The sequence below is a fragment of the Zootoca vivipara genome, chromosome 1 (genome assembly GCF_963506605.1).
Source record: "Zootoca vivipara chromosome 1, rZooViv1.1, whole genome shotgun sequence".
Classification (NCBI taxonomy): Eukaryota; Metazoa; Chordata; class Lepidosauria; order Squamata; family Lacertidae; genus Zootoca; species Zootoca vivipara.
In genome coordinates this window covers 110,004,270-110,031,003 of record NC_083276.1, presented here as the reverse complement: position 1 = coordinate 110,031,003, position 26,734 = coordinate 110,004,270, and the positions used below count along the sequence as shown (strand labels likewise).

Sequence of the window (26,734 nt, the reverse complement as noted above, 5' to 3'; positions counted from 1 at the left end):
CAGTTTACTAGACCCAGCAGTCAGATTTTAACTAGAAGATAATTTTTCAAACCCTAGGGATTGTAAGAAGTTTATTTGGGATGTAGGGTGGGTGGGTGGGTGTTAGGATCCTCGGTGACAAATTACTTTATTTTATTTTTTTATCACTATGTAGTACAAGTGCAGGAGCCCCAAAGGGCAAAAAAGTTGGCAACCGCAGCAGCCAGTAATTTAAAACAGTAATTTAATGTTTGATGTTTTATATTTTATTGTGTTTTTAATATTCTGTTGGGAGCCGCCCAGAGTGGCTGGGAAAACCCAGCCAGATGGGCAGGGTATAAATAAATATATTATTATTATTATTATTATTATTAAAACAAGTGTTGTTGAAACATTTCATTCTGAATCCTCTAGATAGAATCAGATAGAGGAAGATGACAGGTGGGTATTCTGCCCCCTCCCAAGATTAATTCCGGTTACACCCATGCTTGGTCTCAGACTTATCATCCGTAAACCAGAAAAACAAAAGGGAAAATGAAATAGTGAGAAGGAAGAGAAGAAACAAGCACACCCATGGAACAGAAGACGGATCTTCCCCTTACTACGTTTATGTGCACAAGCTTTCCAGCCGAGGAGCTCAAGGATTCTGTCCTCCCCATTTTACCCTCTCAACAACCCCACAAGGTAGGTTAGGCAGGCTGTGATATATTTTATGAATAGCGGTATATAAATATTCTGATCCAGAAAGAAAGAAGGTCCCTCCTAGGCCACCACTGGGAGCCCTGAGGAAGGGGACACGGAAGTGGTTTGAAACACCGTCCTCCCTAAAGAGTCTCCCTAGTAGGAGTGTATGAGTTAGACTACACCGTGGTCCCACTCCAGGGGTAATAATTTCTACTTTTCTCCTTCTCCCACCCTGCATTGCTTCTTCAGAACTCCAGATTTCCCCAAGAATGCACACTTTTTGACATGATCAAATTCCACAAAATCCCATGGACCGCCATATTTTCCTTCTCAATACAGTATAAGAAATGCCCATCCAAGTTGGGTTTTCGCAACTCTCCCAAAGGAAAATAACAACTTGGTGACTTTTATTCCATTTCAGTATACACAAAGACTTTAACAGTGCACACCTCAGGGCACCATTCTGTTCTCAAAAGCCACTTGTTTATGAACTATAGGGATCCGCCACTGCCACAAGAGATAGGCTGGGAGAACATGGGGGAGAACCTGAAGCACGAGCATGGGAGAATATTTAGATGGCAACATCACCTCTTTTTTCTCACTCTTTCCCCTGAAAGCTACTGGTGCACAGGGGCGGCACGCCCCATTTAATCACCTGAGATGAAACAGGAGTTGCCTCCTGCCCCACCCCCGCGCCCCATTTCCACCGCCACTGCACCCTGGTTCTTGCCAAACTCGATAGCCAAGTGTTCCCAATCAGTTTCTCCCCCACTCCCGATGGGAAGGCGGGGGCCAAGTGACAACCAGCATGCAAGAGTGCCCCAGCTCTTGCTAAACTTGCCGGAAGCCAGGGTGCGCATCAAATTGTTGCAGCTCACTCGGATTCTCTGCTCACGGACGGGAAGATGAGCGGCAACACTTCCCACGTGAACACGTCCCTCTCAGGAGCAGAAGCTGTGCAGTAGGCAGCCATTAACACTTCCTTTGCATTTCCTCCTTCTGAGGGGGACACTTCGTCCTACATCATCATGGGTGGGCAAGCTCTTCTGGTGCATTTGTAGTTATGCACTCCAGCTGCTGCCTAATGCTTGTTATTGTCTCTCCTTCTCTTGTTCTTCTCAATTCCATGTTGAGTGGGAAGTAGGCCCAGCCCATACCCAGTGGCAAAGTTTTCCATGCATTTCCTAATCATGATGTGTGACACAGTCATGCAACAAATTTTTGTTTTCTACCTTAAGAACCTAAGAAAAGGACAGCATCCTGTTCTCACAGTGGCCAACTACAGTAGATGCTTGAAAGCAGCACAGTACGAGGGATGCCCCCTCCTGCCCAATTTCGACTGCTCATTGCTGCCAGAAATTGAATCTTGGAACTACTACATGCAAAGCATGTATTCCAGTTATGGTGCCTACTGTTCAGTGCACAGAAGCAGCCTTCTGCATCTGCATAGCAATGCTTATCTGGGTGTCGTGGTGCGGGTGAATGCATATTATGATACAAAGAGCACTATGTAGCCCCTTCCGGAGACCAGGTTATGTTTGCACATGACCTGTTGCCAATGACCAGAAACAGAGTAAGTCCTCTTCAGAGATTTGGTCGATGTTTTTAAGTGGTATGCGGCACTAATCTTTCCCTGCCTGGACCTATTCTGTAGTTGCAATGTATGTGCGCTGCTGCTAAATGATGAACCCTGCTTTAGATGTGCTACCAGGAGCTAAGTATAACATCTGAGAGTTCTGTTGTCCTTCAAAATGACAAGTAAGGAGAGAGCTCTTTTTTTAAAATAAAAAAAAACAACCCACCCTGCACACAAGGGTTTTCAACCCTTGCAACAAAATCTGTCAAAAAATCTGTCAAAATCACAAACGGGGCTTGTTGTTTTAGCATGTGCTGGAATGAAATAAGACTGGTTTGGCATGGATCCCAAACTGCTAAAATCATTGCCCTTTTTTATAATAACGGACTGGCATGCTGCCTACAATGAGTGTCCATTGTTTTGCATTACCTGAGGCACAAACTGAATGTAAATTTGTGACAGCAAGGTCGAAATCCTTAACGTAAGGGGGGCAATTGCTCAGACTTGACTGTGTTGCTTTGTGCTTCCAAAGTGACTATCTTTGAACCTCTGACAACAGGGGACTCGTTTGAATATGAAAAAAAGGTTATTCCATTTTAAAATGCATGACAAATGTGAGTCATCCTGCCAACGAATCAATTTTGTTGGAATATTATGCATTGTGAAACGAAAATAATAGCAATAATTTCACTGTTGCTTGCCTCAGAGATCATGACCAATGTCTTTGAGCTTGGCAGTCCCCATCTTTGCAGTTGCCCATGGATACAGATATTAAACAGCATCCTGTTAATTGCTGCCGTGTGGGAACTTTTTTGTTTTACTGCCCTGGCTGCTTGCATCGCTTTCCTTCAATCCTGGCTTTTGTCTGAGTTCAAAGGGGGAAAAGAAATTCTGAATACAGATGAAGGCTAAACTGTAATTTGTAGACATTTTTATAATGCTGAACAGCTGTTTTACAAAATAAAACAAAACAAATAAATCTGCGAGGTTCCTTGGTTCCCTTACAGGGGCCAGTTCCCAGGTGGTCACTCGACTACTCCACTGAGTCCAGACTTGAGATATTCAACTCAGTTTGCATTTAAATGTAAGCCTACCTAATTCTCATTTCTGAAACAGCATGCAAATCGAAGCGTAGTCATCTTTCGAATTTTGCTCACTATAAGAATTCTGCAATGCAGCTCTTTAGCCATGCAGTGTGTACAAAAATGCATCATGCGAAAGGCTGGACTGGATGAATCCCAAGCCGGAATTAAGATTGCCGGAAGAAATATCAACAACCTCAGATATGCTGATGACACAACCTTGTTGGCGGCAGAAAGTGAGGAGGAGTTAAAGAACCTTTTAATGAGGGTGAAAGAGGAGAGCGCAAAATATGGTCTGAAGCACAACATTAAATAAAACCAAGATCATGGCCATTGGTCCCGTCACCTCCTGGCATATAGAAGGGGAAGAAATGGAGGCAGTGAGAGATTTTACTTTTTGGGGTTCCATGATCACTGCAGATGGTGACAGCAGTCACGAAAGTAAAAGACGCCTGCTTCTCGGGAGAAAAGCAATGACAAACCTAGACAGCATCTTAAAAAGCAGAGACATCACTTTGCCAACAAAGGTCCATATAGTTAAAGCTATGGTTTTCCCAGTAGTGATGTATGGAAGTGAGAGCTGGACCATAAAGAAGGCCAAAGAATTGATGCTTTTGAATTATGGTGCTGAAGGAGACTCTTGAGAGTCCCATGGACTGCAAGAAGATCCACCCTATCCATTGTTAAGGAAATCAGCCCTGAGTGCTCACTGGAAGGACAGATCTCCTGAAGCTGAGGCTCCAGTACTTTGGCCACCTCATGAGAAGAGAAGAGTCCATGGAAAAGACCCTGATGTTGGGAAAGATTGAGGGCACAAGGAGAAGGGGACGACAGAGGACGAGATGGTTGGACAGTGTTCTCGAAGCTACGAACATGAGTCTGACGGAACTGCGGGAGGCAGTGGAAGACAGGAGTGCCTGGCGTGCTCTGGTCCCATGGGGTCACGAAGAGTCGGACACAACTAAACGACTAAACAATAACAACGACAACAATGGTGAAGTTTGCGTGGAAGCAGATACACGAGTGAAAAAAGCACACAGAAATGCATTAGGGAAAGATGATTTGCGATAAATCATATGAGGCAAAACCATAGAAAAATGTGCGTATTAGGAGGCATTTGCGATAAAATGCTGATGACTTTAAAACAACTTTTAAAATGACAAACTGATATGGAAATATGGGTTGCTGGAGACGGGGCCAATTATTTTTCAATAAAAAAATTCCTTCAGTAGCACCTTAAAGACCAACTAAGTTTTTATTTTGGTATGAGCTTTCGTGTGCATGCACACTTCTTCAGATACAGTGAAATGGAAGTTTCCAGGCACTTATGTAGAGAAGGGGTGGGGATGGGGAGGGGAGGGGGGATCACTCAGAAGGGTGGTGGAAATGGGTGATTGACTGACTGATAGCTGTTGATGACCGCAAACGACTGCAAATGGTTTTGCATGAAAAAGCAAGGGTTGAGATGGCTGAAGATCGCTTATCATGTATAATGAGATAAGAACCCGATATCTCTGTTCAAACCAGGTCCCTCCATGGTTTTGAGCTTGAATTATTTTTCAGTTTGTTTGTTTATTTGTTTGTTTGAGGAAGCAGTGATGGGTTGTGATTGAATGGGGGTGTTGTTGGAAGGGAGTAATGTTGGGTGTTTTGTTTGTTATATGAACAAAAATGAAGTGACCTATGAAAATTCAGCCAGTTTTCAAACAGTTAATGTAAACATGTTCACATAGAGAAGTCATCTGGTAAATTCTGCAACTTTTGAAAGGCTTTTCAAAATTCAAATTTTCAGAACATTGGACAACCATAACTTCACTCCTGACAATGAAATAGGAAAACTTACCAATAAAGCATTAATAAACTCACAATCATGAACAAATACAAAAAACCCAGGTTGAAAAAGCAAAAACTAGAGATAGCTGCAAAATTTGGGGGAGATATTTGGTAGGGAGTCTCAGGCCTCAAAGCAAAGAGCATATGTTCCAACTTTTCTTTGATGAAAATAGGTACATTCTATTTCCATAACAACCACCATTTTATTATTTATACCGTGCCCATCTGACAGGGCTGCACCAGCCACTCTGGGCGGCTTCCAACATATATAAAAGCATAATAAAACTTTTTTTATTAAAAAAAAATCCCTAAACAGGGCTGTCTTCAGGTGTCTTCTAAAGGTAGTATAGTTACTTATCTCCTTGGCTCAGGGATTGCATAACTCCATACACTCCAACATTTCTCCAATGAAAATAGGGACATCCTAAGGAAAAGCAGGACATTCCAGGATCAAATTAGAAACTGGGGTGGCTTCTGTAAATTCGGGACTGTCCCTGGCAAAAAGGGACACTGGGATGGTCTGAAAGAGAGGGAGGGGGCTAGCCCCTAACTTTTTATGATGACCCCAAAGGTAGTTACTAGTTTTAGAAGGCTACAAGAAGAAACTTGCTTTACCAAAATTGGAGGGGTTGATGAGGGGGCTCTCAAATAAAACTGCTACTTCCCTCCTATTTTGCGTACTGAGGATGTAATATCACCCACCGCTTTCACTGAGAAATCCTGCCAATATATATAACGATTTTGAAACAATACATTTATTTCCACTCAGTAATGTTTTCTTGCCTCTGTTACTGCCCATCTCCTCAAGTAAAATTATATCATGTGCGTCTTACTCTCTCAGCTCTCAGAGCACAAATACAGTGGTACCTCGGTTTACAAACACAATTGGTTCCGGAAGTCTGTACTTAACCTGAAGCGTACTTAACCTGAAGCGAACTTTTCCATTGAAAGTAATGGAAAGTGGATTAATCTGTTCCAGACAGGTCCGCGGAGTACTCAACCTGAAGTGTACTTAACCCGAGGTATAGGTGTACAGTGGTACCTCTACTTACTAATAACTCTACTTAGGAATGGAGCTCCGTCCACCATCTTGGATGCAGTTTAGATAGGATTTTTTTTTTAGATAGGGTTGCTTCGACTTACGAATTTTTTCTCCCAATGCATTCCTATGGGATTCGACTTACAAATTTTTTCTACTTACAAATGTGTTCGGAACGCATTAAATTCGTAAGTAGAGGTACCACTGTAATTGGTTCTGGAAGTCCGTACTTAACCTGAAGTGAACTTTCCCATTGAAAGTAATGGAAAGTCGATTAATCCGTTCCAGATGGGTGGGCAGAGTACTTAAACTGAAAATACTCAAACCGAGGCATACTTAAACCAAAGTAAGACTGTATACAACTGAAAGGGGGGGGGGGGAGAGAACTACCTTCCCTTTGAAACTTTTTTTAAAAAACGTATCTGATCCTTACAGAGCCTCCTGTGAAACGGGAGATTCCAGTCCCAGGACCTCCTTTTCCAGCAGATGTACATGGCAATGGCAGGTAAATGTTGAACCACTTTTATGAAAATCTTTTTGTGGGAAAAATATTTGTGCTTGAGAAGTCTGCCCACTGCTGGGCTAACTGAGCATTATTCAGTCTGGAATTATTCTGTAGTTGTGATTTATCAAAATCTTTCCCCTGTATTTTTGTGTACCCTGTCCCCAACTCAGATATTTTTATCCCCATGTAGGGGAAACCATGTAGGGGAAACCTACTGTATTTTAAGATAGGTATTGATCTGTACACTTTCCCCCTCACTGGTTATTGGCACCTTTGAGACTGGCAAGGATTTAGGGTTTGGTTTGATTTTGGATGTTGGCCTCTGATATGGGCTTAGCTTACCAGGTGGGAGGAACTGAGATCTTAGCTCAGCCAGCATGTAGCCACCAAAGGTCTAGAGCGGGGACGTCCAAGTCCCAAGAGTCTGCGATCTACTCCCAGGAAAAAATATATAGCAGTGATCTACCTATCTGGCAAGCCATAGTTGTTGAGCTATTTTTTGGGGGGAGAGCAAGCCAAAGTTGTTGAGCTTTTCTTAGGGAGGGAAACCCAAAGTTGTTGAGCTTGGGGGGGGGGCATAGTGCTGCCTCTTTGTGGGGGGGAACCCATAGTTCTGCTGCTTTTGGGGGGAGTGCCATACAACACTGCCCAGGTACTAAACATGGCAGCAATAACTATGTCTTCCGTTTTGGCAATCGTGCACGAATGAAGGAAACAGCGAGGGGGTGGGACCGGATGCTCTTTTTCCCCTGCGGAGGAAAATGAGCCCGTGATCTACCACTATCACCTGGGGATCGACCTGTTGATCCCTGTCAACATTTCTCAGATGGCGTCTGACCCCTGAGTTTTGAGGTGGCCCCTGAGCAAGAGAGTTCTACGTACTAGCCAGCTGCAGTCCCTTTGTTATCGTTTGCTGGAGCTCCCAATTACAGAATGGTGAAGTAGTTTAACGTGTTCATGCTGTGCTATTTTGCTTAAAGACTATTTCACAGCTTTGCCTCCACTATTACTTAATAAGAGCGCTGAACTTCCCTCCACCCATGCTGTTATTGCCATTGAGTCCAAAAGAACTGTACTTGTGCTGGTTAACTGCTGCTTGGACTACTGCAATGCACTCTATATGGAAGGTGACTTGGAAACTACAGCCAATCCAGAACGTGTCAGCTAGACTGGTAACAGCCGCCAGGACCATATAACACTGATCCTAAAGGATCTACATTAGCTCCCATTATGTTTCCGAGCACAATTCAAAGTGTTGGTGCTGACCCTTAAAGTCCTAACCGGCCTCGGCCCTGTATACTTGAAGGAGTGTCTCCACCCTTACTGTTCAGACCGGATACTGAGGTCCACCTCCAAGGACCTTATGGCAGCTCCCTCACTGTGAGAAGTGAAATTACAGGGAACCAGGCAGAGGGCCTTCTCGGTATTGGCACCCATCCTGTAGAACACCTTTCCATCAGATGTCAAACAGATAAACGACTATACAATTTTTAGAAGACATCTGAAGGCAGCCCTGTATAGGGAAGTTTCTAAGGTTTGATGTTTTATTATGCTTTTATATTTGTTGGAAGCTGCCCAGAGTGGCTGAGGCAACCCAGTCAGATGAGCAGGGTACAATCATTTATTATTATTATTATTATTATTATTATTATTATTATTATTATTATTATTTGCCCTGGTAGGGGAAGAAGTCTACTCAACAAGACACTGAGCTGCATCTCTCCTTGGTTGGCTCAGCACAGGTGTTTGGGCACCATTGGCTCAAATAGCGAACCGGCTGATTCTGCCAGTGTCATGAGATTTGGCCGAGTTTGAGGGGCCCTAATACATGCAAATACTGGGAGGCTGGCAGAAAGCAATGATAGGGCTGGGATAGGTCCTGCTCACGGCACTCTGTGGTACGGGGAAACAGCCAGGAGCTCCTCAGAAGAAAGTATGCCGGCAAACTGATGAAATAAGTGCTTTAAAAGAACAGCAGGCGTGTAGAGCGAGAGAGGATTTAGCAGGTGAAAGGGCGGTTACCCCGTTTGCTGTGTTAGAACATTGCAGACAGGTTAAAAGGGGTTGCATTCAGTGGTGTGCGGTCAGTTGGCTAGGGGGACAAGTCTAGTCCCCTAAATGTTCCCAGTAAATTTGGGAAGGAGGCAAGAGGGCTTCAACATCCTGTCAGAGGCCTGGCACCTTCTTCTCAAAGGCTGGGAAGCTTCTGCCCAGCTTAGGAAGGAAGGTGCGATGCTCACGTGCGCAACGTCAGGACGTCATGTGCATGTCATGCCCCCCCCCAATATTGCCCTCACAGCTGGAGCCTCTGGCCCTAACTGTTCCCCTATGAAAAATTTAAATGTACGCCACTGGTTGCATGCCTGACCCTCATATAAATCTTATTAGGTCCCGTGACTGGAGTCCTGATAACTGGAATTGGGACATCTGGGAGACATCTAATCGTTATCAGATTTAGACTGGACTGAGTGGGAGGATGTTGCTGATGAGAAAGTATGGGCAGATCCCTGATTACTAATAAATCTTAGGGGCTGCCAAGTGGCAGGGAGTACTCCAGGCAACTTGCATTTGTCAGGGACTACGGCCAGTAAATTTCTGAAAATGCCAACCAGGGTCAGTATAAGCGTTTGAGCATGTGGTTAGTTTGCCTTTGGGGCCAGGATTGTATGCAAGTGAGGCACTGCACAGGGTGCCACAGGTCAGCCCCTGAAGCCTTGCAGCCTGACATGCGCCTCCTAGGCCAGGCATAGGCAACCTTGGCTCTCCAGATGTTTTGGAATTACAACTCCCATGGTACCTAGCCAACAGGGTCGGTGGTCGGGGATCATGGGAGTTGTAGTTCCAAAACATCTGGAGAGCCAAGGTTGCCTATGCCTGGCCTAGGCTAACCTGCTGCCTTGAGGTGCAGCTGACGCATATACATATTCATGCATCATAAAAGCATCTGTACACACAAGTCTGAAGTCCCTGGCGCAATCAGGGCTCCCAGATGTGTGCACATAGGGTTTAAAGAGGCATGTATAAAAAAATGTGTATCATCAACACCTTTCCACATTTGCTACCGGTATATAAATTGTGTAGCTCCCATAACTTAAAAGCCTGGGCACTTTACTAGCTTATGTTAGAAGTAGCATACTCCAAGCAAATTCAGTATCCTGCCACAGGAGGCCACTGTGGTCGGCCAGTTATCATTTCTAGAGTTCCATATGGTGCTGTTACGGGTCTGAACCTTACTTCCTGTCGAATTCAGTGGAGCCGATGGTTCCTATTAACACGACGTGAGCAGGAACCGGCTCCATGAATTCCAGTAACATGGATTGACAGGTAACGGCACTGAATCGTCAGCGCCAAGTGAATTTTACTTCCATCACAGAAACATGCCAAAACACGAAAGATCTGTCCCAGGGAGTGGGAAAGATGAGCACATAATCTGCACTTGGTACTTTGCTCCTGGAATAAAGTATGCTTAGCATAGAGACATGAAAGCTCTGTTGAAGCCATTTAAAGCAGAAGCAAATACATACGATCCTATAAGGCAGCAGGGGGGAAACTTGCGGCCTTCCTCACATTGTTGGATTCCAATTCCAGCTCTCATCAGCCCCAGCTACGATGGCCAATGGTCAAGGATGATGGGAATTGTAGTCTAACCACATCTGGAGGGTGCCACAGGTTCTCTGCTATAAAGCTACAGCATATAAACTATCTTTTCAACCAACCCTTTGGTGCAGAATGGCCTGGGTATGGCTGTGTCATAGACTTTTCATTTTCTACACATAGCAGATGTTTGTCTACCCGCTGCTTCCAGAAATAATTGCCTGCTATGGAATAGACAGATATTAATAATCAAAGAGGCACTGCACAGAGGCATAACATTAAGCAGGGACTGTTTAAGCCATGCATTTTTAAAGAGATCTCTTAGAAACATCAACTCATCCATTGCTTACAAAGTGGAGACCGTTTCCCCAAGGTGAAAAAGGTGCACTGCAAGAATAAATTAAGCCACATATTTTCTGATGGCAAAGAAACTTCTGACCCATTTAGGAGCTGCATCTATCTGTAAGCTAACACAGAAGTGGGACAGGAGCAGTGTTGTTTTTCTAGTAAAAGAGGTGCCGGAACCCACCACAAACACCCCTCTTGTTCTCTCAGAACGGCAATGGCGCCTACCGGAAAGGTGCCGGAACCGAGTTCTAGCGAGGGCTGCACCCACTGCCATTCCCACTCGTCTTCCCTGCAGCTTCCGCACAGACAGACAGATGACGCCTGCAAAGGATTAGGGTGACACCTACACACTATCACCTCTTTTCGCGTGTCATCTTGACCTTCTGGAGCAGGGCCAGTGGCTCAGAGGTCCCATTTCCTCCTCCATGAGTTTAGCTAATCCAGGGAGGAAAGGCCTGAGCAATCTTGTAACTGCAGCGATTCCTTGAACAAACATGACGTTTGAATCTGTATGCTAGCTCTCAAAAAGAGTAATAGTACATTTAGCTCTGTTCCGCTTGAATTAAGTTATTTGCATTTCATGTGTACCTTATTGCAAAGAGTAAACACATGCATGCAATCCAGCCAGTTTGGGCTTACCCAGATCACGGCATTACCCAGGTTTTCCAATTGGAGTTGTGGCCTTGGCACACTTAAGTGGGATGGCAACTTTACCCTTATGGTTCTGAGTCTCTCTTTGCAAGCTGTGACTAGGGGCCAAATATTCTGGTGATAAGAGTGGCTAGGGCAACCAAGGGGTATAAATACTAAGATTATAATTATTATTATTAAAATTATTATTATTAACGTCAGAGCTTTCCAAACTTTTCATGCCGGTGACACATGTTTTAGACATGCATCATTTCATGACACAGTAATTCAGTTTTACTAGCAATCTGGAGGTTAAACTAACCCCTTTTTCAGCCCCGGGAGGAGCTCGGGCAGCATTCGTGTGACACACCTACACTGCTGCCGACACACTAACGTGTCGTGACACACAGTTTGGAAAGCTCCGAGTTTCATAAATTGCTCGTAAAAAGTGAATAGGAGAAATGCCTTTTACAAACATTGCTGGACCGGGAAAGGCTTGCTGCAGTAGTTCATGCATTGGTTGCTTCAAGACTGGATTACTGCAATGAACTCTGTGTGGGGCTTCCCTCACGCTTGATCCAGAAGCTGCAGCCAATGCAGAATGCTGCCTGGTGTGAGGGCTTGTCAGCATATAAACACCTGTGCTCAGAGATCTGCACTGGTTTGCTGATTTGTTGTCAGGCGAAGTTCAAGGTGTTATTATTAGCATATAAAGCGTTTTACAACTGGGGACCAGTTTACCTAGGAGATTGCCTTTCCCTACGTGCGCCCACTCGACCACATGCCCCACTCACAGTGGTCAAGATCAGGGTCCCTTTTTCTAGCCACGGACACCACCAGAGCTTCCGGTGACAAAGCTGGATCTGGAAGCACCCTCAAACTGTGAACCTGCTCCTTCAGGAGAAGTGCAACTCCATCCAGAGCAGGCAACCGACCAATTTCGCAAATACAGCGACGGCTCACTCCCAGTGACTCCGTCTTGCTAGGATTCAAGTGCAGCTTTTTCTTCCTCGTCCATTTTACCACCACATCTAGGCAACAGTCCAGGGACTGCACATTCTCTCCTGATACAGATGTTATGGAGAAATAGAGCCAAGTGTCCTCAGCGTATGGATGGAAACTCCTAATGACCACTCCCAATGGCTTCATGTCAATATTAGATAGCACCAGAGATAAGACAGTTCCCTGTGGCACCCCATAACCTAGCCGCTGGGCTAAAAGGCACTCTCCTTAAGGTAGGATTGGAGCCACTGTAGTACAGGGAGCCCAGTTCCCAGAGCTAGTCCAGGGGGGATACCATGGTTAATGGAAACAAATGCCTACGAGAAATTAAGAAGCAGGAGCAAGGTTACCATTCGCCTGTCCGCCATTCCTTAAAGGAGCTCAGATAGGCTTACATGCCCTCTCCTTAATATCTTCCTAACTGTCCTGTGAAATGTGGCCAGGCTGAGAAGACTGCACTCAACCCATTGTAGTCCAGTGAACTTGGTTGCTCGTGGCATACTGTGGGTTGCCAGCTCCAGAGGCCACACAGGTGGGGAGTGGGAGGGAGGGAAACGCACAGAGTACATATGCGCAGTCAACTGCCTAATGGCGCCCGCCCGGAAGACCACAGCCACAAAGATAAGAAAAGAAGAGTTGTTCCCTTATCTGGAGAGGTCACTCCCTGGTTCTCATGGAGAAGTTGTTTTCAGCGGAGCCCAGCAACTGAAGTGTGCAGCTGTATTGAGGCAGCACTGGGTGTTGAAATTTTGTGCCCCTAACAATTTCGTGCTTCCCATGCTACTGTCATTGCCAACTGGGGACTTGAAGTGGGTCTCTCAGGTTTAACCCTGTAGGCCAGAAGCACAGGGTTGCACGGTATCCTTGCGGTTCACTATGCACATGGACTTTACGATTCAAATAATCAAGCAAAATTAATTTATACTGGTTTGGTTAGTGGCCCTTAACTAGAATTCAATGCCAAGAGCTCAGTCACTCATACAAGTTACAGCAAAGTCTACTTTTACTGCTCATTCCCTATTTTCCTGTGTTCGGGCACACCTGAAAAAGTACTGTGCGTCCATTCTACCGCAACACAAAGCTGCGTCTGAAACCCCCTGCCTTCATTTATTAAAGCAGAAACAGCTCAAGATGTCTGATATGTAGTCATCAATTTGAATAATGAGACGGGTTTATTCATGAGCTTGGCTCTGTCGAGAGCTGATGATGAACGAAACGAGAAGAGTCCCGAGGTAAAAAGTGAAACACTGACTTTGAATTTCTGCCCCAGACATTCTGTGTTTCAGGATGTGAAATAAAGACTTTCTTTTGCATACTTATCATTGACTATGGATTGCAATAGAACTTTATGGTAACCTGAATACTGAGAGGGTTCAACCTGTGCAACCATTGTCCGCTCTTGTGGCATTTTGGTGTCTGTAATCCCAAACAAATTTATTTTTGAACCCTAACTGGGACTTAATGGTTCTTGCTAATCCACATGCCTCCATCCAAGTAATAAAAAAATGGTTCAACTTTCTCTGCACCCGAGAGCTTGAAATACCACATCTCTGGGATAACACGTTTGCACGTGTGTTGAGTGCAACCTGTGTCGATGTGGTAACAGCTTTCAGTTGCTGCAGGATTGTCTCATAATATTGATTCCCATTGATTTCCCCATTTCTCCCATCTCCTTGTTTTCAGAAAGTGTAGAAGGCTGTGCAGAGGTTGGGAGAACCATGGCTGTTGCTGAACAGGTAAGAATGAAATTAATTAAACTCAAATATTAACTGAGTGGTCTTTTTCAATAAAAAAATTTTTTTGAGTGGCAGCTGAGTAATGTCTGACTGCCTATAGGCAGGGCTAGAAAATAAATATATAACATAATCAAGGTGGTTGAACTGTAGATAACACCTGCCTTCTCATCAGAATTCCACTTGGTTTCAGTTAATAATGAAGGTGTTAAACTGCCAACTCGAAAAATATACATGTTAAGATCCCATGGCAACTACTCCATTCTGGTTAGACTGTACAGATCAGACATCTGTCCGACTGGTTAAAATCTCTACATTCCCTGACTTGTATTCTACCTCGTGTCTGGAGGACAACATTTTCCGCAGCCTCTTTGTCTTTTGCATGGAAATTAGCCAACCTTCTTTGGACTGAGCTGACCTTTCCTGCTGGAGAAATGTATACTGTATAGCGATCATCACAGCCGTCAGAATCCGAGAGTGCCTACTTAGTAACCAGGTCCAATCTTCTCCGAAGCCAGACTGCCATTCTGCAGTCTTGGCAGGTACTTCTGCGAGGATCAACCAGTCAAGAAATTGGGGACTGTAGAAGCTGCAGAAGCCGAACGACCATACAGGAGTGGCTGCACCACTGCGTCTGTGACAGCGCTGGCCAGATCAGGCAATTGCTGCAGAGAATCACATTGCCTGCTTAAAAACAAACAAGTAACACCACTGGAGACATTCTATGCAGAGACTCTACGCAAGAGAGATACTGTTGGTTGTCCTTCTCATTGGACATTTGGCAAGTTCGCCTTTAGAGTTTGTCTGCACAAGACTCAAATCCAGGCAACTGCTCTTAGCATAACATGCAAGTAAAGGTAAAGGGACCCCTGACCATTAGGTCCAGTCGTGACCGACTCTGGGGTTGCGGCGCTCATCTCGCATTATTCGCCGAGGGAGCCGGCGTACAGCTTCCAGGTCATGTGGCCAGCATGACAAAGCCGCATCTGGCAAACCAGAGCAGCACATGGAAACGCCGTTTACCTTCCCGCTGTAGCGGTTCCTATTTATCTACTTGCATTTTGACGTGCTTTCGAACTGCTAGGTTGGCAGGAGCTGGGACCAAGCAACGGGAGCTCACCCCGTCACAGGGATTTGAACCGCCGACCTTCTGATCAGCAACCCCTAGGCTCAGTGATTTAACCACAGCGCCACCTGGGTCCCTTTACTATGACATACTAATTATGCAAATTAGTATGGGGAAACCAGCATGTCTAATTTACATCATTCCAAACAGGTGGTCCATGCCTGCTCCTCCCATATTTCGAAGGCAATGAAGAAAGATCTGTAGTTAATTTATGGTTGTTTATTATGCAGCTGATTCTGCAACAGTAGCTGGCCATGGGAATTGCCCCAATACCAAGTAGAGAACAGGAATGAGGGGTTGCCTCTTCCATATATATTTGTATTCAGGGCTGGATGCTGATTAATTGGATGTCAATCCTAAGAAGGCTTCTGGGGGTGGGGACAGGGATTGAACTTCTGGCAGCAGAAGCAAATCTAAGGAGGACCAAAATCGACACACCAATCCTTTAGTATTTCTCTTTCCTACATAAAGACTCCCCTGTGGCATCCCATTGGATGGGATGGGGAATTGATACTTTCCATTGTTGTCCATTTGGTTCATCAGAACCAAAACTTTAATTTCATGAGATGTTGTATGCATGATAAGATTGGTAGTAACAATTTATTATGTAAATATATTTCCCCCAACCTGGTGCCCTTAATATGTTTTGGATTATAACCCCCATTAGCCACAGCCAGCTTGATCCATCCTGGCAGGTTCTGTAGTCCAAAATATCTAGAGGACACCAGGTTGGGGAAAGCTGATCTAAACAGACAGAAGAGGAAGCTGGAGTTAAAGGAGGAAAGGAAAGACAGGCACAAGCTCTTGGGACTGCCGATTTAAAGATTGATTCCAATACATCCAAATATAGGATAACCAGAATAAAATTGTACACTTAATGGTGTACTGAAGATACACCAGCTGATGGTCCCACTAAACTTTTGGAATGCAAGGTATAAAAAGCATGCTGGCAAACATCTAAAATGTGTTGGCGTCATGGACAAGACATGAGTGTTCCTCCAGTGTTGGTACAGGATTTGTATGGTTTATTCACCTATTTACACTTTCAGTCTGCATGGAGTCCAGATCTTACAGCCTGGTAATTTAAAGAGGGGATTGTACCCCACAACAGTGCAGCCAGCCTTCAGCCAGCCTGCCCAAGATGGGCAGTTCCTGCTTCTTCTTTCCAGAACCCCTTGCTATGAGACTCCCTTTTCCTGCCATGTCATACACACAGCTACCCTGGCAAGCTTCCAAACCCATCTCTCTTCACACCTCGGGGCAAGGGGGAAGGCAATTCTCTTGCATTGCCAATGGTCCTCAGTGGCCTTGTATTGTTTCTTAATGGCCCTCACTTGGTCAGGTCATTTTGCATGGGCTAGCCCTGGAATTCCTCTGCGGCTTGTATTCTCCCTTCATATCCCAAACAATCAAAATCCTATCATTTATTAATTTCTAGGGTTTAGGGAGTCCCCCCCCCAAAAAAAACCCCTACAACACCTACTACAGAATTCACAGATCCCCACCACCACCCCTCCATTTTTAGAAAGCCTGTGGTGGCCCAAAACTTTCCTATCCCTTACTTATGTACATAAATGTGGGCACCCCTCATACCGTAATAGTTGGTATGTTCTGAATCAATTGCAAGTACCAAACAGATACCGTGTTTCTCCGAAAATAAGACACTGTCTTATATTTATTTTTCCTAAAAAACACACACTATGGCTTATTTTCAGGGGATGTCTTATTTTTCCCCTCCTGCCACGGCCGGCATTGCTGCTGCGCCTATCACTATGTCTTATTTTCGGGGTATGGCTTATATTCCTTGAATGCTTAAAAATCCTGCCACGGCTTATTTTATGGCTACGTCTTATTTTCGGAGAAACAGGGTAATACCATGCATTCCTTGCTGTGAGGATGGGAGGGTGAGACAGGAATCTGCTCATGTCATAATCACTTCAAAATCCCTTCTGATTTTTTTCAAAGAGTTTACATGCACAATGGTCAGCACATGAGGTAGCATATGAAATCTGGTGATTGATGGGCCGCAAAGCTCAGGATGCAATATTAAAAACTGTAAACAAAGTTACACATAATGAAGAAATGCAGTTACAACATGCATTCCCAAGCCTGGTATTTCATTAAAAGGGGCGCCTTTATTTATGATGCAAGTGAACAGAGGTATTCAGGTTGTTATCACTTTGTACGTAGCAAGTTTCACAATTTGTCCTTGCAGACAGAGCATTTCATTAAGCCATGGTTACAAAATAGATCATTCATCTACATCATCTAATTGAATTGTCTGGTTTGCCTGGAGGATATAAGTGAAGTCTGAAGAAACTGATAATACTCATGTTGTAATCAATAATAATGCTTGTCTCAAAAGGGTGTCTCGGGGCTGATTATGAATGCTTGGCAAAAAATCAGGAAGACCAAACTGTCTTCAGCAAGCTTATTGAATGAAAAGGATTTGCATAGAATTGTCGAATTGGAAGGGACCCCCAGTGCCATCTAGTCCAACCCCCTGCAATGCAGGAATCTCAGCTAAAGCATCCCTGACAGGTGGCCATCCAACCTCTGCTTTAAAAACCTCCAAGGAAGGAGAATCCACAACCTCCTGAGGGAGACCATTCCACTGTTGAACAAGCTCTTACTGTCAGAAAGTTCTTGATGTTTAGTTGGAATCTCTTTTCTTGTAACTTGAAGTCATTGGTTCGAGTCCTACTGTCCAGAGCAGGAGAAAACTTGCTTGCTTTTCGTTCAAAGCAATTCCATCAGGTTTGGGCAAAGAGATCTCTCAGAACCTTGTGGTTCCCCTAGAGACAACCTGTAAAAGATCCCTCCACATGTTCATAGGTCTGTAGGTCAGGTTGACCATTTCAGGAACCAAAACACAGAGGTAGCGATTTCACAAATACTATTACTGTATATCCCAGAAAGGAAAGAAACAGGTCAGAGTGAGAAAGAAATGGAAACCATTGCATATGAGATCAATTTCCATTTCTCTATACAGTATACCTATTATTAGCTAATTTTTTTCTATCCAACAATTAAATTCATTTTGAATGCTTCCATATAACTACAGTGGTACCTTGGGTTACAGACGCTTCAGGTTACAGACTCCGCTAACCCAAAAATAGTATATCGGGTTAAGAACTTTGCTTCAGGAGGAGAACAGAAATCACATGGTGGCGTCGGGAGGCCCCATTAGCTAAAGTGGTGGTACCTCAGGTTAAGAACAGTTTCAGGTTAAGAACGGACCTCCAGAACGAATTAACCCAAGGTACAACTACAAAGCTGGTCCAGCCAGCAAAAATATATGGTATTACCTCTTTTCGATAAAGCTCTTGTGTGTAGGTTGGTAGGTAGGCATTTATTTAAAAGCATTTCTATACCACTTAATTTGTAATAACCTCTAAGCAGTATGCAAGAAATACAACATGAAAATAACAGTATCATAAAAACAGATACAACATAAAAGACAATAGAACACAAATTCAGTTGACTAGGTTCACCTCAGTAAAAGCTGAATCACTGTCTTCATGAAGATGATAGCTTCTAAAAAAAGAAGGCAAATAAATGCACATGCACCAACGAAGAGAGAAATAAATAATTGTAACTAGGCAAGGATTTCTTCACTGCATGATTAATGTATATAATTAACAGGTAAAAGCTGTGATGATGATGTTGTTGAATGTGCTTAGCTCTATCCACAATTAATTTGCCCAATCTAACTATCAGTGACTCTTAATCATGATGGCTGTATAGTACCACCATGTTCAGCAGCGGTATTGCTTTTATCGCTATTATTATCATTACTTGTAGTAGTAGTATTTTATTTATACCTAGCCCACCTGACTGGGTTGTCCCAGGCACTCTAGGAGGCTTTCAACACATATAAAAACATAATAGAGGAGGAACTCATATTCTTAGGTTGAGATGAGAGAATACCCTCCGACATTCCTCAGGTGAAAATAGGAACATTCTATTCTACATTGGGTGGTGCTGTGATCTAAACTACTGAGCCTAGGGCTTGCTGATCGGAAGGTCGACGGTTTGAATCCCCGCGACGGGGTGAGCTCCCGTTGCTCGGTCCCAGCTCCTGTTCGAAAGCACGCCAAAGTGCAAGTAGATAAATAGGTACCGCTCCAGAGGGAAGGTAAACGGCGTTTCCGTGCGCTGCTCTGGTTTCGCCAGAAGCGGCTTAGTCATGCTGGCCACATGACTTGGAAAAACTGTCTGCAGTCAAACGCCGGCTCCCTCAGCCTGTAAAGCGAGATGAGTGCTGCAACCCCATAGTTGTTCGCAACTGGACTTAACTGTCAGGGGTCCTTTACCTTTTTTATTCTACGTCAGTATTGCTGCTAGGGTCTCTCTTTTTTTATTAAAGTTTTTCATGATACAGTCAACCCCTGAACTCTAACAAGGTATACATTAGCACTCCCTACCTCTTTTATGTTTTTACTTTATTAAAAATGTAATTATAATACCATAGTTCTCCCCCCCCCCCTGCAGTCTATCCATGCACACTAGTCTTAAATCTAACACCCTTCCTGGAGAAAGTGAGAAGAAAAAAAACTGGCCAGCCTCCAAATCAACTTTCAGCAACAGGCTCACAAAAAACCTCCATTAATTCCAAAAGAGAACCCATCTTCTCCCACAGGACTTGGGGAAATAGGTCACAAAAGCAAACTCACATTGCACCACTGGAGATGGGGAAGTTACCAGGGTGTGTGTGTGTGTGTGTGTGTGTGTGTGTGTGTGTGTGTGTGCAAGCTCATAATTCACCTGTGGTACAGACGAGCCATTTGTACCCATCTAAGGTCTAAGCACAGCACGTTCTCTTCCTACTCCCATTCTCTCTCCCACCCTCCGGACCTATAGGGAAGTTCAGGCATGATAAAACTAACCTGTCCCAAAGGTATGATTAAAACGATTTAAAGTAATGCATGCAAAAGCAAGCTGCAGCAGAAAAATGAAATGAAATAAACCGTGTGTGAGTGGGGTGGGTGAGTGTTTTGGGTCAGGTTAGCCATATTGCTTTGTATGCTGTTGGTGGATTTTTGTCATTGGCTTGTTGGGCTGTGTATGTGATACACCGGGGTGAAGCCATCTTCTTCTATTTGCCCCCATGGTCAGTTTCAATTGTCACTCGGGACAAGCGCTGTCTCATTCTCGTCCCCCGAGCTTGGCAATGGCAGTGGCAGTTCTGGTGGGGAATTCAGAGATTCCAGGATCCAACCAGAAGCTGGGATGGCATTAGTAATTCCGGGACTCTTCTAGCAAAATCGGGACACTTGGAGGGTATGCTAGAGTCAACCTTCATCTTCACTTTTCAATTCCCTTTTCTCAGGAACAACTTCAGCCAGCATTCCACTCATCATAGTCTTAGTTAAGAGGGAAGCCAGCGCACCATCTGCTCATGCTCAAGAAAGAAGACAAAATGGCGGACTGGCAACAGAAAGTGGGACCCACAGGCGAGTCCGCCATTTTCCCATGTGCATACAGTTTGTTTAACCTCTGTGCTAAAGATTTTCTCTTGGCAGCACAGTTATTTTGGGATTTCCACTCTCCATTCTTTTCTGGAAGCAAATAAATAACTTTGCGGTTCCTGTGAATAATCGGAAGACCCGAATGCATGGAGGCAATCTCCCCGGGTCATTTGCAAAGCAAATTAGCTGGGGTGTAGCTGGTTTCTTAAGGAAATCAGCCCTGAGTGCTCACTGGACGGACAGATCTTGAAGCTAAGGCTCCAATACTTTGGCCACACCATGAGAAGAGAAGACTCCCTGGAAAAGACCCTGATGTTGGAAAAGATTGAGAGCACTAGGAGAAGGGGACGACAGAGATGGTTGGACAGTGTTCTCGAAGCTACGAACATGAGTCTGACCAAACTGTGGGAGGCAGTGGAAGACAGGAGTGCCTGGCATGCTCTGGTCCATGGGGTCACGAAGAGTCAACAACAAGAAGAAAGATAAAGAGCTTCATGGTGACTCATATGGCATCTTCCATGAAAAAATAACCTTGACTTGGCACAGCCAGATCTTACATCTGTAACAACAAGAATTACTTGAAAGAAACATTGAGTCTACCCACACAGAAGGTTTAAATGCACAATTAGTTGGCAGAGGAAAGGCCAGCTAAAGCCGGTTGGGAAATGGCAGCGGTGCTACAAATCAATACAGCTGACTTCCTTGATTTATGGTGTGTGTGTGTGTGTGTGTGTGTTTGTGTCAAGTGTCTGGTGCAGCATCTGAATATAGCTTATTTAATTGCTCTACTTGACCTGTCTGGAAACAAACAAACAAATACTGAGTAAAAGTCTGTACAAAATCCCTGAAGCAGAACTATCCTGAAATGTGTTCCTTCTGTAATTTCAAACCATCACTATCTGTTCCCGCTAAAGCTGTTTCGGTGGATTTTAAAGTTTCGATCCTATGACTCGGCAGAAAAGAAATCTCTCATTTAACATTTTCTGCTGTAGCGTGCATTCCTTTATGCAGGATGTGCCAGGAGTCAGTCTGTGGGAGTTCTAAGTAAAATGTAAAACTGTAAACATGTAAAACTTCTAAGTAAAACTGTGCCGATTAACCTACATGCAAGAAACTGACAAAGGAATCCTATGCACGTCTATTAAGAAGTACTCTCAGGTAACTCTTTATATAGCAGAAATGTGGAAGCTTTTTCATCCTGAAGGCTGCATTCCCTTCTGGGCAAATTTATGGCAACCAGATATCTTTGGACCTCAGAGCAGGAATGCTACCTCTAGGGGAATTCCCCTCAATATAGCCCCAATATTGAGTGCAAGTAGATAAATAGGTACCGCTGTAGCAGGAAGGTAAACGGCTTTTCCGTGCGCTCTGGTTTCCGTCATGGTGTTCTGTTGCACCAGAAGCAGTTTAGTCATGCTGGCCACATAACCCGGAAAGCTGTCTGTGGACAAACACCAGCTCCCTCTGCCTGAAAGCGAGATGAGCGTCCCATCCCATAGTCACCTTTGACTGGACTTAACCATCCAGGTGTCATTTACCTTTGCCTTTACCTATTGATGGGGTACCTTTGCATTTACCTATTGATGGGGTAGAGGAGGCCGAACTGCCAAGCCAACCGTGGCACAGCATCAAAGGCAGACTCCTGAGCGCGCAAGAGGAGGAGCCATGGCCTTTCAAAATGCTGATCACTTCTCCTACCTGGGCAGTTATCTTCCTACAACGGCCAACACTGATGCCGAAATCCAGCATTGCTTGAGCTCTGCAAATGCAGCTTTCTCCCAACTGAAGTGTAGAGTGTTTGAGGACTGGGACAGCGCTGGGAAACCAAAATCCTTGTTTACAAAGGGCTATTTTACTACCAACCTTACTGTATGCTTGCAAAACATGGACCACTTATAAACGCCATCTCCAACTCCTCGAAAGATTCCATCAACGGTGTCTCAAATTTTTTTTACACATCACTTGGGAAGACAGGCAAACTAATGCCAGTGTACTGGAAGAGTTAACATAAATCTTTGTAATGAGAAATTATTCAACTCTTTAGATATAAAGTTTTAACAAATAAAAAGGACAGAGACTGTATTCAAATAAACATTACTGATATATCTGTGAGTGATCAACATAACTTCAACCTTATAGTCTGCTTTCTAAATAAAGATTTAAACTGCTTGTAACGTAACTCTGTTTGTAGAAAACTACAAGTATTCCTGTAACAAGGATTCTTATATTTTGTAAGAGGATTCTTATTTAAGTTTAGACAAGCCTTTTGTACGTAATGTTTATTTGAATACAGTCTCTGTCCTTTTTATTTGTTAAAACTTTGTATCTAAAGAGTTGAATAATTTCTCATTACAAAGATTTATGTTAACTTTTACATTCCAGCTGATGAAGAATCATCGAAACAGGGCCTTGTCCTGATGTTGATGTTCACTGGAAGTTATCCTGAATAAAACTTTGTGAAGATTTTTTGAAATTATCCTTTCTGGCCCGAGTTCTTGTAATTTTTCGTTTACTTCTGAACACACCAAGAACTCCAATTTCTAGTGTACTGGAAGAAGCAAAGATCACCAGTGTCAAATCAATGATTCTTCAACATCAACTTCGTTGGACTAGTCATGTTGTGCCGATGCCTGATGATCATCTTTCAAAGCAACTACTCTATTCTGGACTTAAAAATGGAAAGTGTAATGTTGGTGCTCAACAAAAGGTTTAAAGACTCCCAAGGCAAATCTATAAAAATGTAGTATAAACACTGACAATTGGGAAACACTGGCCTGCAAGAGCTCCAATTGGAGAACAGCCTTTACCAAAGGTGTCATGGGCTTTGAAGATGCTCAAACTCAGGACAAAAGGGAGAAACATGCTAAGAGGAACGAACACTTGGCAAGCCCTCACCATGATCAGCTCCTGCCTGGAAACCTATGTCCCCACTGTGGAAGGACATGTGGATCCAGAATTGGCCTCCACAGTCACTTATGGACTCATTGTTAAAACCGTGTTCATGGAAGACAATCTTACTCGGCTACGAGTGATCGCCAAAGAAGACCTACATGCCGATTGCACATGCCCGCTTCATAGCATGTACCGTGGCAAAAGAAGAGAACACAAGCTTTGCAGAAATGTTTCTTGTGGTTGTTTTACAGCTAGGCGCTAGGGGGCGCCAATAAACATGGTAGCTCAGAATGAGTTCTCAAGATGTCTGCCTAAAAAATCTACCCTAATTTAACCTGAATCTGGTATCTGAAGAAGTGCGCATGCACATGAAAGCTCATACCTATGACAAACTTAGTTGGTCTCGTAAGGTGCTACTGGAAGGAATTTTTTATTTTGTTTTAACCTGATACAGTACGTCTTGTCTTCTGGATTCATGAAATTAGCAGGACTTGTGAACGAAACGGTTTGCACAAGGATCATATTTCATATGTGGAAGTACTACGGGTAAGAGGAAAATCCAATTTTTGAAAAGCCCTTGCTGTGTTAATTTTCTTCCCTCTGCCCCCCCCCAAAGGTTTTATCAAAGTTTTCACAATACAGTAAAATAATATCTAGAACAAATAAAATCAAAGAGACAAAAAGGAAAGAGAGAAGAACAAGAAGAGATAGATAAAGAGTAAAAAGGAGAAAAGAGGAAGCAGAGAGATAAAGAACATTAAGAATAAGAGCAATAATAATAATAAAGCTGTGTAAATTTTCAATGATTTTTGATTCCATGCAATTGGCAATGTAGCTTATTAATAACAGAGGATTTTGTACACATTATTGTGGCAATGTGGCTGACATGTCCTTCATTCTTCTTTTTTCAAACAAAAGCTGAAATATACCAAATGATCATTATTTATTGCTCATACCAGTGGTTCCCAAACCCCATGAGCCACTTGAAAATTGCTGAGGGTCTTGGCAGACCCCTTAATTATTTTTCTGCCTGTTGCAGCAATTGTAATGAGCTGCCCTAGATGCTGGATGATTTTAAAAAGTATTCTTATTTCTTTTATGGTATTTTATTGTTCCATAATTGCATTCTAATTGTGATACAATAAAATACAATATAATAAAAAAGCCACACACCCCAATTAAAATTCAATATTGATATTTAATGCAGACATGCTGCGGACGACTCTGATGAATCATAGAATCATAGAGCTGGAAGAGACCACAAGGGCCATCCAGTCCAACCCCCTGCCAAGCAGGAAACACAACCATATGGCCGTCAAGCCTCCGCTTAAAGACCTCCGAAGAAGGAGACTCCACCACACTCCTTGGCAGCAAATTCCACTGCCGAACAGCTCTTACTGTCCGGAAGTTCTTCCTAATGTTTAGGTGGAATCTTCTATCTTGTAGTTTGAATCCATTGCTCCATGTCTGCTTCTCTGGAGCAGCAGAAAACAACCTTTCTCCTCTATATGACATCCTTTTAAATATTTGAACATGGCTATCATATCACCCCTTAACATTCTCTTCTCCAGGCTAAACATACCCAGCTCCCTAAGCCATTCCTCATAAGGCATTTTTTCAGACCTTTGACCATTTTGGTTGCCCTCTTCTGGACACGTTCCAGCTTGTCAGTATCCTTCTTGAACTGGGGTGCCCAGAACTGGACACAGTAGTCCAGGTGAGGTCTGACCAGAGCAGAATACAGTGGTACTATTACTTCCCTTGATCTAGATAGTATACAGTGGTACCTCGGTTTACAAACACAATTGGTTCCGGAAGTCTGTACTTAACCTGAAGCGTATGTAACCTGAAGCAAACTTTCCCATTGAAAGTAATGGAAAGTGGATTAATCCGTTCCAGACAAGTCCGCGGAGTACTTAAACTGAAAATACTTAAACCGAGCTATGACTGTACTCCTATTGATGCAGCCCAGAATTGCATTGGCTTTTTTAGCCGCTACATCACACTGTTGACTCATGTCAAGTTTGTGATCTACCAAGACCCCTAGATCCTTTTCACATCCTTTTCACTCCTAGATCCTTTTCATCAGGATGTGTGCAGGATGTATCATCCTTGCCTTTCATCCTGTGTGTGTGTGGGGGGATGTACCACTGCAGCTCCGCAGCTGAGCACCTGCCCTTTCCTGAAGAGGGGTCAGGCTGAGTCCCAGCAGCATCTCCAGCTCAGGCTGGGGCCAACAGTCTCACTCGCTACCAGGCAGCTTCCCATGATCATATCATAGAACCGCCCTGTGAGCAAACCATGAAGTTCACGGACCATTGGTGGTTCACAGACCAGTTTGGGAACCCCTGATTCAGAAGTTCTACTGGCAGGCAAAAAAGATATCGTGGGTACCTTGGCACCTGCAAGGACCAAGATGGCAAAGACAGATGTACGCATTGCTGAGCTATAAAGGCAGCATTCTGTGTTCCTGGCATGGGGGCCCAGGTTTAATCCTCAGCAGAGCATTGCATACCCTCCAAGTTTTCCTATTTTCCAGGGACATCCCTGGTTTGGAGAAGCCATCCTGGTTTCTGATTCGATCCAAGAATGTCCCACTTTTCCTTAAAGGTAAAGGGACCCCTGACCATTAGGTCCAGTCGTGACCGACTCTGGGGTTGCGGTGCTCATCTCGCGTTATTGCCCGAGGGAGCCGGCGTACAGCTTCCAGGTCATGTGGCTGACAAACCAGAACAGCACACGGAAACGCCGTTTACCTTCCCGCCGGAGTGGTACTTGCACTTTGATGTGCTTTCAAACTGCTAGGTTGGCAGGAGCTGGGGCCAAGCAACGGGAGCTCACCCCGTCGCAAGGATTCGAACCACCAACCTTCTGATCGGCATGCCCTAGGCTCTGTGGTTTAACCCACAGCGCCACCTGCATCCCCACTTTTCCTTAGGATATCCCTATTTTCATTGGAGAAATGGCAGCAATCCTGTATAGGGAAGCCCCACCCCCGATCCCATTTCTATTGGTTTTAACATGCTTCTATTGCTGCTGTTTTACTGGTTCTGCGTTGTACTTTTGTTTTATTGAAATTGTTTATTATCTTTTTACATTGTACACAGTGTAGAGATTCTTTAAAAGTTTCAAGTGGTTTGTAAATGGTTTTAAACAAACTACATGAGCAAAGATTCACATTGACTGATCCTGCAGCAAACAGCTTACTAGACCCAGCAGGCAGATTTTAAATAGAATACG

At 43.9% G+C, this 26,734-nt stretch overlaps 1 long non-coding RNA gene across 1 annotated transcript; it reads left to right on the top strand.

The window, feature by feature from the left end:
• Positions 1-535: 535 nt before the first annotated feature.
• Positions 536-20,535, top strand: LOC118094650 (uncharacterized). The gene is made up of 4 exons (XR_004693775.2): positions 536-663; positions 6,629-6,698; positions 13,956-14,008; positions 20,464-20,535. It is a non-coding gene; the product is annotated as an uncharacterized LOC118094650 (long non-coding RNA).
• The last annotated feature ends 6,199 nt before the right edge of the window (positions 20,536-26,734 follow it).